We start from the raw sequence: 17,199 nt of genomic DNA on the forward strand, positions 1-17,199 counted from the left end.
GTATATTTCATCCCCTTTCTATACTTTGCATCACATTACATGTATACATGCATCACAGCTAAGATCTTTGGTTGCTATGAAGGCCAGTCGTTCTAAATATATGGTTGCTATGGCCAAATGCCAGTTCTATCTCTGCCGTTGTCAAGCGGGCATATCATAGAATTCTGATTAAGTTATTTTATTTGAAACATCTCTATTTTACTTAGCCTACTTCCATACAGTGAGTCCCATTAAGGAGTGGCCACTTCATTCGCGCTTACCGTGATTCACGCAGCAACATTATTAAATTAATCTGTCACCATATGCCTACGTTTGCAAAGAGCAAAACATTTTAATTTGATTCACAATGAAACGTTACATTTAATGTACATGTTGACAATGAGCTAGTTTTGGTTGTTGGTGGTGGTGTTACTACATCCCTTAGTTATGCCTACAATGCAAAATTGTTCCCTCGCGATTGGAAGCTCCTGTAGACGCATTTCAAAACATCGCGACGAGAAATGCCACCACAAAAAACTGTTTGTGAATCGGTCTTAGTGAGTTAGGAGTCCTCGCGACTTCTTTTAAGCTGTCACAGACAGACTTAAATAGGAGTCCTAAAGTTACGAGTGACGAAGTTACGAGTACAAGCATCTCATATCAAATGACCATGGCATTACGCTAAGCTACATAAATCCCATACAGCAACATCTCCTCCCTATGACATAGCTAGCTAGCTTCTAGCCACACAAGAAATGAATGATGTTAAATCTCTGCTTAGCATTCTAATAACAAAAGGGGCACATTCATGTTGACCACTACAACATGACTCATTATATCTGTAACTCTATAAAACACTTACTTTCATAAAGGACGCACACCATCCAGCACATACACATGGAAACCGATATTTTAGGTACTTGGCCACAAACTCAAAACGTGTCTCTCTGAAGCTCTGTTCTAGAATCTTTGCTCTGAAGGCTGTTCCCAGCGTTGCTAGGCAACATCAAATAAATGAAATGAGAGTCTTCCAGGTATTAAACGTGTACGTGTGATTACGAATGGATGTGTGTGGTTTGCAATTAGAATAAACAAGAAATAACATTTCCAATAATTTCCCATGATAAATTACATAAAATTTGCACCTTACTTGTGAAGCTCACACTAATTCCACCGTATTTAGTGAAATGTAATACAACGTTGCCACCTAGCATTCAGATGTATTTAACATTAACGTGACATTTCCTGCTTATTTTTTCATCAACTCCATGCTTTTAGGAAAACAATCTTTTTATCATAGTTCCCTCTTCAATGAGCGATTACTAGCTCGTTTTTGTAACAGAGATAGCTATTTATTGTCCCTAGGTTTACAGAAACATCTATTCATATTAATACGTATGGAGTGCTGCCGACCACTGTTCATTACATGGCCCAGAGTGCCTTGCATGTCTTTACAACAAAACAACACAGTAAAACCGAAATGCCCGTAAACATATGAATTTGCATACTTGTAACATTTTGAATAATACTCTCCCATCATGATATTTAACAATAATGAAAAATTTAATTTGAATACCGTCAATGTGAAAATAACGGTACTACGTCAGCAATAAATAGCTAATGCTCTCCTTGCCATTTCAGTTCATAAGTCCATAAACACCCATGGCTGAGCAAGGATTTGATGATTGGGCAATGCTGGCCAGAGACATTGTGCATACTTGGAAGGCATTGTGATAGAAGTACAACTGCAAAGGTGAAAGGTGATAGTTACCAAATACCTGTGGTGGTTTACCAAATGCTGGAAAGTTTTGGAATGTTTTCCTTTTTTTTAGCTTATGCACCCTCACATTTCATATACAAAATTTGGTATCGATATGTGACAGTGTTCCTGAGATATGGACAACTTCCTGTTTCGGAGCTTCGTCGCCGATTTCGTTTGGCTGTGACGGGCAAACGCTTCTGAAAATCACAAATCCTTTCTGTAACTTTTGTGAGGCTTGGTCCAAGGATCATGTACGTCAAGTTTCGTGAAGTTCGGACCAGATTTGTGACCTGTGAAACTTTAGTTTCGATTTCTATTCAATCCAATATGGCGGAAGAATGACAAGGGTCAGTGACATCATTTTCAATTTCCACACTACACCGGTTCCGGCCGGACGTTCCAGAGTTGGACCGGTGGCGATATCTAAAAAGGTCTAGGAGCAGGAGCTGACCAAAAATTGGGCTTACAAGAATAAGAAAACTTAAGAACAATAAGTGTGCTGCTTTCAGCAAGCACACTTAATTATTCTCTTGTTCCCAAGATAGGCTCTAATGCTAGGGGAGAGCTGATCCATCCAGGCCACCATCCACTTGCCTGAGTATGAATTACCAGGTTTCATTCAATTGCCTCCACTTGAAGGTGCATTTTCACAAGGTGAAGGTTCAGTTTGCTCAAAAATGATGATTTCTGCCTCATCAAAAGGCTTTCTCTCTCCTGGCAACTTGTTCCACAGATTAGGAGAGGGGAAGAGAGTGCTCGAGTCATTACAGGTTTAACTGGAGCTCCAGAACTCCACCAGCTGTTGTTTCTCAGTGCCAGGTTAGCTGCGGAGAGAGATGGGCCGAGGTCAGTGAGGTCAACAGAGTACATCTAGGCACTCCGTGGGGAAGAAATCTGTCAATGCAGGATCAGCGACGCACTGAAAAATCAAATAAGCAATACAATATCATATATAACATTTAATAGTGTAAAAATGAAACATTATAAAAAAAAATATCAGAAGTCAGGGGTGAAGAGGAGAAGACCAGTGCATTTGGATACTCTGAAACACTTTGAATAAGTGCTTACAAGCCATTTTTCAGCATTTATTACTCTGTAATCTAATGTTCAGTGATAAATAAAATACCAATATTATCAATATCTAATATATAAATGTAAATGCATAACAGTAAAATACTTATTCATTTGGCTAATGCTTTTATTCAAAACAACTTATTATGTCAATTACAAGGGCTAGTTGCCCCGGAACAACTCAGGGTTAAGTGCCTTATTTAGAGGCACATCAATGGCAGCCAGGAATCGAACCCACAACTTTCCAGCTACGGCATACTAGCCAAACTCCCTAGCGGTTTTCAACTTTTATGTCATGAATGTAACAATAATTTCTTTTCAAAAAACTCTCATGCTGATTTTCCTCACATCTCACTTACAAATGCAAACTCGATTTCTTTTTTATGTCATGTTTTTTTTGCCTTGAGTCAGTCACAGTAATACAATGGTCACTAAAAGCCTGCGAGAGTCTTCATCCAATAATGGCAGAGGATAAAATAATTATTAGACGGAAAAAGGAACAGAAAAACATAACTCTAAATGTCAATTGTCAGGTAATCATACTGGGAAGGTTACATGGAGAACGTTCAATTATGCTTTCAAAAATTATATCATGAAGTTGGTGTGTCTTCATTAACATTCATAGAGTGTGCTTTCATACTCAATTTTGCAACACTTTCAACTTTCACTAGTTCAAGTAGGTTATAGTCACTGTCACCCTCACTCTCCCACTCAGCTATAACAAAACTGCTCCCAAGGAATGCCCCCCGCCCCATATTTTTTGCTTAATATAAATGACTTATTTTCAATGACCATTTATTTGTTTGTTTTGAAACACTGCATTATGTTACTGATGATGTGATATAAATGCTACAGTATATCACACTCTGTTGTGCTGTTCTACTGAATAGCAGCATAGCTGTGTAGATCTCTGGCACTTGTCCCGTTTCCTTGTTCCTGCAACTGAATCATTCTCAGTATGACAGACTCCCCCCTGTAGTAGTGCTAGAGTTTGTAGTCCAGCCTGCCACACTGAGCAAGATTCTCAGTTCTGAAAGCCATTCTGTGCCAGCCCAGGATACAGCAGGCATATACAGTAACTGCTGAATTTCTACTGTGCTCTGTGGAAAACCTTAGTGGAATTGACTGAAACATAGCTAGATGTTACCACCACACATTCACAGAGAAATGTTTGAGTTGCATCCCAATCCCCCTACCCCCTATAGCCTATATTAGCGGGGGGACCCAGAATTATTGTCTGTCATAGGGCCCAAATTATCTAGCAGCACCCCTAGTCTTGGTTAAATCTGTGTTCACTCCCTGTCCTATGTATGTGAATGTGGCAAATCTAACAACTGTGAAGCCACTTAATTTAAGCCCTTTGGTCCGTATTTATTGGATGTGTTTTCCTGTGTCAGTGTGATGTGTCAGTTACCAGTAATCAAAGCCTCCTCTATTCTCCCACTTGCTTTCATTGGGCATTTCAACAAGACGACCTATGTGATTATGAGTCTACATATAGACACAATGTGAGGAATGAAAAAGCTGAACACGTTCTGTGGCTAAACTGAGAGAGGATTAAAAAGACCAAAATTCCTACAGTCTCAGAATATGACTTGCAGAAACCATATCTGAACCAAATGAGTGTGTGAACAGAACACACACACATTCATAACACAGAGAGAGACATTCCTCTGCACTCAAATGGCAGACATCTTTCCAAACAAATGAATAGTGGACATCATGAAACATTTCATTTTAAAGATGGCATTGAATGGATGAACGAATGATGTTCTTTGATGTTAACATAGAAGGTATGCAACGTTGGTATATCATTTTACAAGCCCATTTACAACCATAAAACCATATGCCCATTATAGCAGATATCTAGTGCCTCATGCTTATCTGGCACCCACATGGATAATTAAGTGAGCTTTTACGCTGATTGGCTACCTTGCAGCCAAAGACCATTCACAATAGACTCCAGCAACTCCTGAATCTCCAATGCAAAGAGGTAAGGTAACATCTGGAGTGGGGCGGGGGTAAGGTAATAAGAGGGGTGGTTTGCGTCACAGTCTGTATTTGCGTCTCAGTCTGTCTTTGTTCAGATTCACTGTGGTCATTTCAAAGTCTGACCTTTGCATATGAAGGAGGAAACTACTGTACCATAGGTAGCTTTATGGCCAAGCACCGAACTCTTCTTATTCAACAAAGCCAATGAAAAAAAACAGTTTTCCATTCTATGTCATCTTGAAAAGCACCAAAGCCCCTGCCACAGTCTATACATTTGAGAATATCTCTGAGGATGATAATCAAATCTACACCTGTTGTAGGAGCTGGCATAATATCCAGAATGGATGTGGCCATGAGAGAGGTGTCCAGAAATCAGCTGTCTTTTTCAAGGCATGACAAGTGGAGTGGTTCTGTGTTTGGAGATGAATGGAAATAAAAAATATAAAGAATAGGAATGGGAGATTCATGAAGCCTACAGTATGTGTTAGTCATGGGAATAACAGCAGGAAAACCTATTGCCTTGGACGCCTTGAGAGTTGCTCAAACATGTGCATCTGGCGTTCAGTTAATAAAACCCTTGTACAGTATTTATAGCTGTAGCTGCCTTTCATGCTTTTCAGTTGTGTCTGAGAATTGTAATTCCTATGATGTCTTTTTAAGACATACAGTTCCAGAGTAACTCTATTCTGAGAACAGGGGAAAATATTTTGTTCTGATTTCAAATTTAAATTAACATTAACATTGGGGGTAACTCTGGCCTGTAGAAGCTGCTATCAGATATCTTGAAGACATAGGGATTAAAAATATAGTATAGAGTATAGCTTAAAAAATGGTGCCCCTTTTCTAACAAAACAATGACATAAGTAAAGAAAAGAGACCACTCTGCCTTAAAAAACTCCTGAGCAGAATGCATGATGAGATTCTAGAGAGCTCCACTCTAAGATCTTTGGACCAAACAGCTCAACTTAGGTGGCCCCAAAGAGTCGTTATAACACTTTAGAAGTTCATCAACCATCTCTGGCATCAGTCAGCACATGCCCAGATGGATCAAAAACTTCTTAACAAAACCATTACAAACTGTTAGGTTGAGGACCCACGACTCAGGGTGTGCTAAGCCTAAGTCTCTACTCCCTCTAGACCACAACTGCACACCAACCCACAGCACCAATACCATCATCAAGTTTGTATCAGGTAAACACATACACATCAGGTATACAGTACATGTATGGGTGTAGAAGTGCTTTCACTACTGGGAGTATGCGCTCTGACTGCCATACAGTACCAATGAACCTGGCTCTTTGGCATTGTGGTCAAGCTGCAGGTTTGCTACCCTGGAGACTTGGGTTCAAGGCTGGGTGTGTTCATTATTCACATCAGGTTTATATTCATACTCGTTTTTATTCTTATGGATGTGTGTGTACAGTATGTGAGTGTTAAATATGCATGCAGTGCTTATGTTTGATCTGTTTGAAGATTTTGCTTCTTGTTTTTGCATCTGCTGAAAGTAATGCTAAGGAGGGCGCCCTACATTTACGGTGCAGTTATGTTACACTAGTGCAATGACAATAAAGGCAATCTATTCCAGGGTGTGTCAATGTGTTGATCATGATTAGGGTTGGGTATCGTTTGGGTTCTATCCGATACCGGTGCTAAATTGATACTTTTAAAACGGTGCCGAAACGGTCCCTGAACCGGTACTTTGTTTTTAAAATGTTTTAAATTAAAATGGTCTAAAGCATGAATTGCTTTTTTTTTTTTATTAATAAGACAAATTTGAACATGAAATTGAACTGTTATATTCAATTGACTATCAATCTCCTACGAATAATACATTTAAATGTTAAAACAGCTTGCCATGCATGCACACACAATGGTAAGCTCTGCTTTCGAGTTTACCCAGTGTAGGCGGTTTGCCATAAGGTATGTTAAAACCGCTTGCCATAGGACTGCCAGGTCATGGACAAGGCATTTGCAAGCTAGTTAATCTAACAGGGACTCTACTTTCCAGTTAATTCAGTGTGTTCCCAAATGCTTCAAGAAGTTTCATGTCTTAACCCATAACACGCAATAGTTTTGAACATGTTAGGTTACATGTCGGTGTTGAAGTGTTTAGATTCCCAATGCTAGCCTATAGGCATTTTAACAGCAACTATGACTATGCGCTAACGCCAGTCAGCTGAGTTTAATTAGCGATAATGTACGGAGATGGTTTCGTAGACTCTTTGACAGCTCAGTGACATCAGGTATATGTGTATATTTATATTTTTGCCAGCTAACTTTTAACTTATGATCTTCATATTCATTGTGATGCTATATGGGCCTCATGCACATGACAGATTAATATTATGCCATTATGTCGTTTAGAACACACCTTGAAATCAGGGCCGGAGTCACCATAGACATTGAGGGGGACGTGTCCCCCCCAATATTCAAATATGACCAAAATGCCCCCCCCCCCCCCCCCAATATTCGGACATAGAAAAATAAAGAAAGAATAAAGCGCTATACTAGGCCTACAGGAAACCAACATGTATCTGAAATGTAATCAAACGTAAATAACGCACAAATTAGTGACCTATGGTTCCAGAGTAGCCTACACCCCTGAGTGGTTTGTCCTGGAGATTTTCTGTTTTTCGTTAGTGGCGTGCGCTATCAAAAGCTTCCATTTACTGCACCCTACTGCAGTGAGGTAGGGCTGTCAACAATATCGCAAAAGCTACCGGTACAATTTTCACAAAACTTCTTGGAAAGGTGTTGCACATAGCCTGGCTAGCGCCACCACTTCTCAATGAGACGTGGTCTGGGAACCAAACGTTAATTTTCTCGTATTTGAAAAAAATGCCCAGATCCGTTTATTGGGTGCCACGGATGTCTATCAAATGCGTCTGTGCATAGCTCATCATCGTCTTGCTTTCCCCCTTGTTCTGTGATTGGTCCCCTATCTCAGGCGAAAATTTGCTCCATGGTCTCCAGGCTGCCTTAGTAGCGTGAATCAAATTGCGCGCAAGGCAGCATGGGAACACCCAGGCTATGTTGCACAGGCTAAGGAAATCCCATACATGTTTGGAGCCGATCAGACTGAAAGGGAACATTTCCATATTGTAGCCTATTCTCGCAATGATAGCGAAAGTGAAGCGTTTTATTTTAAATGATGAATTTGTGCAAGCCTGTGTCATTTCTTTCACGTCTTTCAACATAAATAATGCATTCATATGCTAGTAGTAATGCCAGAAATTACCGTGTATAGGCCTCTTAGAAATGATTGTTGCATCTTGCATATTATTTAGATGCGCACTCAATCACGCATCCATGCAGGTAAAACGTGATCTGGCGACGTTTACAATACGTGATAGCCTACAGTTAATGTGAATCGCGGACAATAACCAAAGAAAGGAATTTGCACCTCCATTCACCAATTAAAGGCTGTAGTAGGCCTAGTGTTTCTACATGTTGGCACAAAACGTCATTTCAGAAGCCAGTCTAAAATGCATACAGGGGTAACATGAGGTGAGTCAGACAGAAGAGGGGCCTGTCTTAGTAGCCTATTCCTGAATCCTGTCCCTTTCAAACTACGTTAAAATTGTGTGATTAGCCGCCAGCATAACAAAATCTAAATTAAAAGACAAAATCTTATTAGGCTCCAAACCTATGAGTCTAAGCCTTAGTTTAAAAAAATCTTCAGGTGTAAGTACTAGGTCAAAGAACCACATTCTGTGTAATATAGAGGTTATCATAAGATACTGTAGTTTGTAATTTCTTTTAAAGTATACATTTTGAACACAAATGGAGTCACAGGTCCAGGGACGGACCAGTGAAGTTGCTTCTTCTCCACCCTTCTCTTTTCACAAAACTCACGGGGGGGCATCTGTGTCCGTCAAAAGTTTGGAATAACCTAATTGACTGACCTAACTAACGACTTGTTTGTGATTTTTAATAATATTTTTGCATGAAATGTATTAAAATTCTGTTTGGGGGTCCCTCAGACCCCACCACAGATTTGGTCCCCCCCAATGTTGACATCATGGGTGTGTTCCAAATGGGAGACAGCTGCCTACTGCCTCCCTCCCTACATAGAGAGCTGTCTCACTAGACATGACTTTGGATTAAATGCATCTTTTAAAAATGAGCGTAGCACTCTAGAATCTTTGGTTAACACTACGGTATGACGTTAGCAAAGGCCTGACGTTAAACTAAATTAGCTTACGTAAGCTAGCAGGCTAACGGTATAAATTAGTTTTACGGCCGGCAGATATATCAGACCAGACGCTATTAATGGTTACAACAATGGCATAATCAGATAGTAAATTGTTTATTTCTAATCTGTAATCTGCAAATCTAAGCAAAATAAGATCACACAAATGACATTTTAAACAGATTCAGCAGCCATTACCGATGTCATCCGCCATGTTTGTTAACCTTTCACAGCTGTTTCAGACGTTGCCGCAAGGGATTATGGGTAGGAGGCAGCATGAAGTGTGCATCGATGCTGCCTTCAAAAATGACCGTTATTTGGGAATTCTAAGATATCTTAAAAGGCAGCAGAATTTGTTTTTTCGGTTTCGAACCGCACTTGCTGCCTTGCTCCCCAGTTAGATATCTTAAAAGGCAGCAACTTTACCCGTTTCGAACATACCCCATGACTTGAAATAAAGTTTTCACCTTACAACTTTGCTGATAACATTTCAAATAAATGCCAGTTAGCAAGGATATTGTGTAACGTATAGGCTACTGTTGATGTTGTTTCATAGCCTTTTGCTTGTGTGTAGTTAGGCCCACTGCTAGATTTTGACAGGAGCTTGTGATATCGCTTTAAAGGTGCCATGTATTGTATAAGTATATATACTCTTTTGATCCCGTGAGGAAAATTTGGTCTCTGCATTTATCCCAATCCGTGAAGTAGTGAAACACACTCAGCACACAGTGAAGTGAAGCACACACTAATCCTGGCGCAGTGAGCTGCCTGCAACAACAGCGGCGCTCGGGGAGCAGTGAGGGATAGGTTACTTGCTCAAGGGCACTTCAGCTGCGCCTACTGGTCGGGGTTCGAACCGGCAACCCTCCGGTTACAAGTCCGAAGCGCTAACCAGTAGGCCACGGCTGCGTAAGAATTTGTAAGAATGTGTAAGAATTGAGGTAAAAATATCCAAAAAATTAGCTACACGCATCAAAAGAATGAGAAGAAATAAGGGTGATGATGTCATTAAAAAAATTACAAGGTATAGTGCTGCATAGATATCAACCTGAACTAGAAAAGCATTTCCTGAAGGAAATACAGTGCATGAAAATGCAAAAATATTAAATATTAAGTGGTTGCTATGCTGGTTGCTAGGGTAATCATCTTGGTTGCTATGTTGGTTGCTAGGTTGTCATCGCAAAAGTGGTTGCTATGCTGTTGCTAAGGTACTTGAGGTGGTTGCTAGGCTGTTGCTAGGTTAGTTGTGGTGGTTGCTATGCTGGATGCTAGGTTAAACTCATTGGTTGCTAGGTTGTAACTGTGGAAGTGGTTGCTAGGCTGTTGCTAGGGTATTTGGCATGGTTGCTAGGCTGTTGCTAGGGTATTTGACATAGTTGCTAGGGTACTTGAGGTGGTTGCTAGGCTGTTGCTAGGGTAGTTATGGTGGTTGCTAGGCTGTTGCTAGGTTAGTTGTGGTGGTTGCTATGCAGGTTGCTAGGTTAAACTCATTGGTTGCTTTATTGGTTGCTACTGTAGGTTGTAACTGGAAGTGGTTGCTAGGCTGTTGCTAGGTTAGTTGTGGTGGTTGCTATGCTGGTTGCTAGGTTAAACTCATTAGTTGCTAGGTTGTAACTGTGGAAGTGGTTGCTAGGCTGTTGCTAGGGTATTTGACATGGTTGCTAGGGTATTTGAGGTGGTTGCTAGGCTGTTGCTAGGGTACTTGAGGTGGTTGCTAGGCTGTTGCTAGGTTAGTTGTGGTGGTTGCTATGCTGGTTGCTAGGTTAAACTCATTGGTTGCTATATTGGTTGCTAGGTTGTAACTGTGGAAGTGGTTGCTAGGCTGTTGCTAGGGTATTTGACATGGTTGCTAGGCTGTTGCTAGGTTACTTGTGGTTGCTATGCTGGTTGCTAGGTAGGTGGTTGTTTAATATAGTTGGAATGGCTGAACAGTTAAATAGGTGGATAGTTTAAATGGTTGAATTGTTTAACAGTGAATTATTGTGGTGAGGACTTATTTTAAAACAGTTGTGGACAGAGGAAGCAGTGGAACAGGATCTGTAGTCTTAAGAGAATGAAATCAGAGAGGGTTAAAGCAGAGCGAGAGGCGCAAACGTTCGACAATTTCCGCGTTCGATTATTGCAAGGGGGAGGGGGGAAAATCCCCCTTTATGCAGACCAGAGTAAACCCTCGCTGCACTAATGTCAATGGAGACTTGTGGAATTTTACCAATAAATTGGTCATTATGTCTTTCTGGATTTGTTGAGGGTTTTTTGGAAATTGTTGTCATAATCTGTAAGTGTTTGGGATCATTTCAAGCCTAAAAGTGTAATTTTTTAGCGTTCGGATTTGTGATAAAATAACTTAATATCAGACCATGCTGCTGCCAGTTAGTGTCCGGTTGTTAGCATGCTAGCTATCCTCTTAGCTAAGGTAAAATTTTAAACGGAGAAGTGTAATTTCTTTGAAATGACAACTAGCTGAATAACATTACTTACATTAGTTAAAGTGGATAGTTTATACTCAAGTGAATTTGCAACAGTATATTAAGTTTAAGCGAAGTCCTTCAACTACTAGTCACTTGTTAGCGCATAGCTGTATTGCCATAGCTACTCCCATCCACTTGTATAGCATTTTAAGCTAGCGTTAGCTAGCTAGCTAGCTCGGTTCACATGACTAATTAAATTATTCATATCATGTCCTAAAGAATGATTCATTGGTATCATACATGATTATAGACAATAATACTGTGAACACAATTAGGTTTATCTGTTCTTATTGCTTATTAAGAGAGAAAGTTTATTTAGTGACGTAAGGTGACACCCCCACTTATGCAGACCTGAACTGTCCCGTTTTGCTCCCATAGTAACGAATTACGTTGCTCTATCTTGCTAGTAATCAAGGATCTTTGATGAAATTGTATGCTTAAAACCTGAGAAACTGACAGTTGGTGAAGGTGGCCTGGCCACCTGATCGAGGATTCTAATTGCTTAATGGCTCTATTGTGATGTCATTAGCCCAATGTTAAGTTAAGGAAATTTTGACTAGTTTTTAGTTAATAGTTTAAAAAGTATAAAAGTTACAAAGATGAAAAATACAAAGCACCCATGTCACAAGTAAGACCTACGCAACACAGTTTGAATGAAGTTTCTACATTAAACGGTTAAAGCTGCATTAACTGCGTTAGAAGAAGAAGAAAAATCCTAGGAACAGTGCACTGTAATTAGCACTGTAATTAGCATGCTAAATTACTAGTGTCATGAATGACTTCCTGGCTCAAGGCCACCACAACATAAAAGGGGGAGACCACACTGGAGTATATTAAACGCAAAAATAGGTTTATTAAAGAAACTATGTACAGAAGTCAGTAAATGTATGCCAAAGTAAAACTGTGGTGTATGTCAGCATAATGAAATATAATGCAAAAAGATGTGTCAGTGGGGAGCGCATCCGCTAGTGTGATGTCGAGCCAGCAAGCCAGCCAGATGTCTCTCGCGGACTGCGAGGTCCAGGTTTTATCCAGCTCCTAATTACGCCACCAATTAGCCACGTCATCAGAACCCTAGAGCTCCCCCTGCAGGCCGAGAGACAAACACAAAAGGAGCAGCCAAAAACTGACAGACCTAGAGGGCTAGTGATGAACCCAGCACGGTAAAGCTGGAGCATCACACTAGCCACAACCCGACAGGTGTCATAATACCAGTTTCGGCCATGGGAGGCGGTATGCGGGCAACATAACCGCCAGCCAAACTGCAATACACATTTCTCGGTTGTTACTCTAGGGTAGACCAACTCACTTTATGAAGGTATACTGCCCCCATCTTTTATGGAATGTGGAGTATGAATTGATTTTTTGGCGGACATTACACATGGCACCTTTAAAGTAAGCTACTTGGGCTCACGCAAGCTGTCAAACCACTCGCCTATGTGGTGCACCCCTGGTTTATACATCCAGTGTTTATGTTGGGTAACTGTATCTGGATGTGTTGCTATCAGAGCAAGACGTTAGAGATGGCGCATGACATGCAGTGATGCCTATATTTTTTTTGTATAAAAAAAGCGCTATTTAAGCACCGAAAGGAGGCACCGAAATCCACGTTGTTATTCGATGCAGTTACTACCGTTTGCGTCGGCACCGGTGCCATATTAGAACTGTGTTTCGGTGCCTAACCCTAATCATGATTGGCGGATAGTTTACTGTCCTGTACTTAATGCCATTTCTACAGTGTAACAATGGCTATGTGATATTGTGTCCTTGGTTGCGAGAGGAATGTCTTTCATACATACAATGTGACCACAAGTTATTGTAAATGTTTTTTTCTTTTTTTTTTAATCTAAGAGTATTTAGTTTTCTGTGTTTTAACTGAGTTGAGAACTGTAGGTGGTCTTCCCATTGTATAATGACTAGACAGGGGTTACTAAACCTGTAGACAGCTTCTGCAACATTGCCTTAACAGGCATACATTGCCTTTCAAACAAACTCTACATACCGAACTCACATACATATTTTATACTTGCTCAGCTTTACTCCTTTTCTTTATACAGCCATGCTAAAATCAGCCTAGAATTGCAGCAACAGATCTGTTTCGACCTCACTCTGACCGTCACTACGGTCTAAAAAAGGAATGATCACCTTTGTTCTGCCTATCACCGAGACCATATGTCAACAAAGTCATGCCCATGACCTCCGGAAGCAGAACGACTCGAGCTTGTAAATAGCGGAGATTGCTCCCGGTTCAGTCTCTCACCTTGATCGCCTCATCTGAGACCTGTGATACGTGAGTACGTACTTTCACTGCTTTCTTGCTTTGACTGTGTTTGTTAGTCTGCATGTGGCAGTAACCTGTGTTTTTTTTCAGGAAACTTCGTTTAACTTTGTTTAACTTTGTTTAACTTGTTGACGCCTTTCCTGAGTTCACCCCATACCGCACGGCGGAGGGGCTAGTGTGAGCCTGCTGCCTGCGTTCGCGCACTGCTGCGGGCTGCCGTTTCAGTGTTATTTTCCTTTTGTGTGTGCCAGGTTTCCGGGTTGTTGTTTGTTAACTACTGTGTACCTTATCTGGCTGTTCGCGGCTAGTTGGGCTTGGTGTGAGCCTGCTGGGTGCGTTTGCGCACCGGCGTGGGCCACCGTTATTATTTCTGTTTACTGCTCTGGCAGCTGGAACCTGTGTGGGCCTGATCAGCGCGTATGTGCTCGGCCGCTTAGGCGCTAATGTTACTGTGTGCTTCTTGTTAGCTTTGTTGTTGTGTGCTAGGCTACTTGCAAAAGGTAAGTTTAGCTGTTTGTGTCTGCTAGGTGCAGTCTTGCACGAGGTGCGGGCTGCTGTGTGTATCTGTTGTGTACCCCGTCGCTGCTGTCCGCAGCTAGCTGGGCCAGTGTGAGCCTGCTAAGCGTGTCCGCACGCTGCTTCAGGCCACCCGTGTACTGTATTACACCACTGCTGTATCTCTTTACGGGCTGCTGCTTGCAGACCCAGTGCGTTGTACGGCCAAGGTAAGTGCCTTATTGTATTGTATTGTGTTGTATTGCATTGTGTTTTTCTGTGGTAGGCAATGGCGGCACACTACTGCAGAGTCTGTAGGGCCACGATGGCCCCCAATGACGGGCATAGAGAGTGTCCCGCTTGCCTTGGGGCCGCCCACCTCCTGGAGGATGTCGACAGCCCCTGCAGCGCAGCCTGTGACCTTCCTAGGGAGGAACGGCTCCACCGGGCTGGCCAGGCATGTGGCCACGTGCGTGGACGGGACAGGCGGCGCTCACCCGACCGACCATCCCACTCTCATAGGCATGGCCGTAAGCATACGCACAAGCGTAAACGGCAACATGAGTCCCCTTCCAGGCATGATCAGGTGGAGGTCCCTGGACCTGCTAAGCGCTCGGCTCCAGCTGCCGTGACTGAGGGTAATGGCACGGAGTCGCTTCAGATTCTCTCAGCTCTCCAGGCTCTGGCTAGGAGGATGGAGAGGCTGGAGGGTCTCCAGGGCACGTCATCCCCTTCTCTGCCCCCTGGCCAGGAAGGTCTCTCCCCATCCAGGCCTGAGAGCCATGGTGCGGATGTTGATCTGGGTGATGTGGATGTGCTGTCGCTCCATGCCCCTCGTTCTACGATCGATGACGTAAGCGGGGACGGCCTCCTGGATGAGCTACATTCAGACATGGTGCAGCCAACTGATGAATCCACGGTGCCAGGGGAGGTCCCCGTCGGCTCCTTGATGTCACGGGTGTTGAGTGCCTCCAAGATCCTGGGTCTTCAGGCCCCTATGCCAGACATAGCTTCCCTTGGGGGCGTCTGGGAAGGCGTCTCGCACAGCAGCCCACCACCCTGTATACCCGTGGCAGTGGATTACACGAAGGTGCTGCAGACGGCATGGGGTAAGTCGCTACAGCGCCCCCAATTCAATCCAGGTTGCCGTCAGCTGGCAAAGGCTGCCTATCCGGCCGACTCAGGGCTAGGGGATATGCCACCGGTCGAGCAGTCCATCGCCGCCTGGACTTCCCTGGGGCCTGCCAATGCATCTCCCAATCCACGCTGCCCGCGTAAGGAGTGTGCCAAGACGGACCGTCTCATCAGTCACTGCTTTGACGCATCAGCACGGGCAGCCCGTATGGGCAACGCCCTGGCCATCACTCTGGCGGCTCTGCGAAAAACGATGAGCCCGGAGGACCATGATGCAAGGGCCCTGGTGGATGCCGCACTGTCAGCCCACTCCCAGCTGACGCGTGATGTGGGGAGTGCTATGGCCTCTGCGGTGCTGTGCCGTAGACAGGTGTGGCTTGCCCAAACCTCTCTCCCTGATGCCATCAGGACAGACCTGTTAGGTCTCCCCGTGGTGCCTGGGCATGTGTTCCATCCAGACTCCCAGGGGGTGCTGGACAGAGTGGAACAGGCTGGCGCTTCTAGAGAAACTGGTCAGCGTGTGTGCCACAGGCGGGCTCCGGTTCCCCACAGGGCAGCATCAGGTAAGTATGGGCGGTGGCAGCCCGCCCGAACACCACAGGTAAGTATCAACTATGCTGCCCCACGGGACCGGCGCTTTCGTGCACCAGACCAGAGCTCAGCCCCAACTCCCTGGCCCAGAGGACAGCAAAGACCTCGACGGGGCGCAGGCAGAGTTGCAGGCCGCGGTGGCGGTCCTGCCTAGGAGGGATCCGGGGCTGCCCGTCGATTGCCCTTCCCAGCTGTCCAGGACCTCCTGGGAAGGGATTGTGCCAGACTCTTGGGTTGTGGCTACGGTGACCCACGGTTACCGCCTACAGTTTCGACGGCGGGCCCCTACGTTTTCAGGGGTCAAGATGACGTCTGTGAAAGACCCCCTTTTAAATTCCGTGCTTGTCAAAAAGGTCCAGGAGTTGCTTCTGAAAGGGGCCATCTCAGAAGTACCGCTGCACGCACGGCACACTGGGTTTTATTCCAAATATTTTATTGTGCCCAAAAAAGACGGAGGTTACCGGCCGGTCCTCGACCTCAGGCCCTTGAACCAGAACCTCAAGGTGCTGCCATTCAAAATGGTCCATGTTGGAATAGTGATTCGTTCCATCCAGGAAGGGGAGTGGTTTACGTCTCTGGATCTAAAAGACGCGTACTTTCATGTCCCTATCTGCCCAGCACACAGGTCCTTCCTCCGCTTCGCCTTCCAAGGCAGGGTGTTCCAGTTTCAGGTCCTCCCATTTGGCCTTTCACTGGCCCCCAGAATTTTTACTCGCGTGGTAGCAGCCACGCTAGCCCCCATGCAGGTCCAGGGCCTAAAGATCCTACCGTACCTGGACGACTGGCTAATTTGTGCCCCATCTCAGGTGCAGGTGGTGCACGACACCAACACGGTTCTGACCCATATCCAGGCCCTGGGTTTCACGGTCAACTGGAAAAAGAGCAACTTGCAGCCCCGCCAGCAGGCGGATTTCCTTGGTGTCCTCCTCGACTCGGTCAGCATGACGGCGTCTCTCACTCCACGGAGGGCAGACAGCTTGACCGAGGCTCTGACAGGCTTTCGGCTGGGCAGACTGGTCACCGCCCACAAAGTCCAGAGGCTGTTGGGCTAAATGGCCGCGGCAGCTGCGGTACTGCCATTGGGCCTGCTGAAGGCACACCCCCTGCGGTGTTGGTTCAATGCCTTTCAGCTCCACCCCGAGAGACGACAGGCATGTGAAGTTGCGGGTGTCTCCTGCTTGCATCCGAGCCCTGCGTCCTTGGATGGACAGGAGGTTCTTACTCCAGGGTGTTC

The sequence above is a fragment of the Alosa sapidissima genome, chromosome 16 (assembly GCF_018492685.1).
Source record: "Alosa sapidissima isolate fAloSap1 chromosome 16, fAloSap1.pri, whole genome shotgun sequence".
In the NCBI taxonomy this organism is placed as follows: Eukaryota; Metazoa; Chordata; class Actinopteri; order Clupeiformes; family Clupeidae; genus Alosa; species Alosa sapidissima.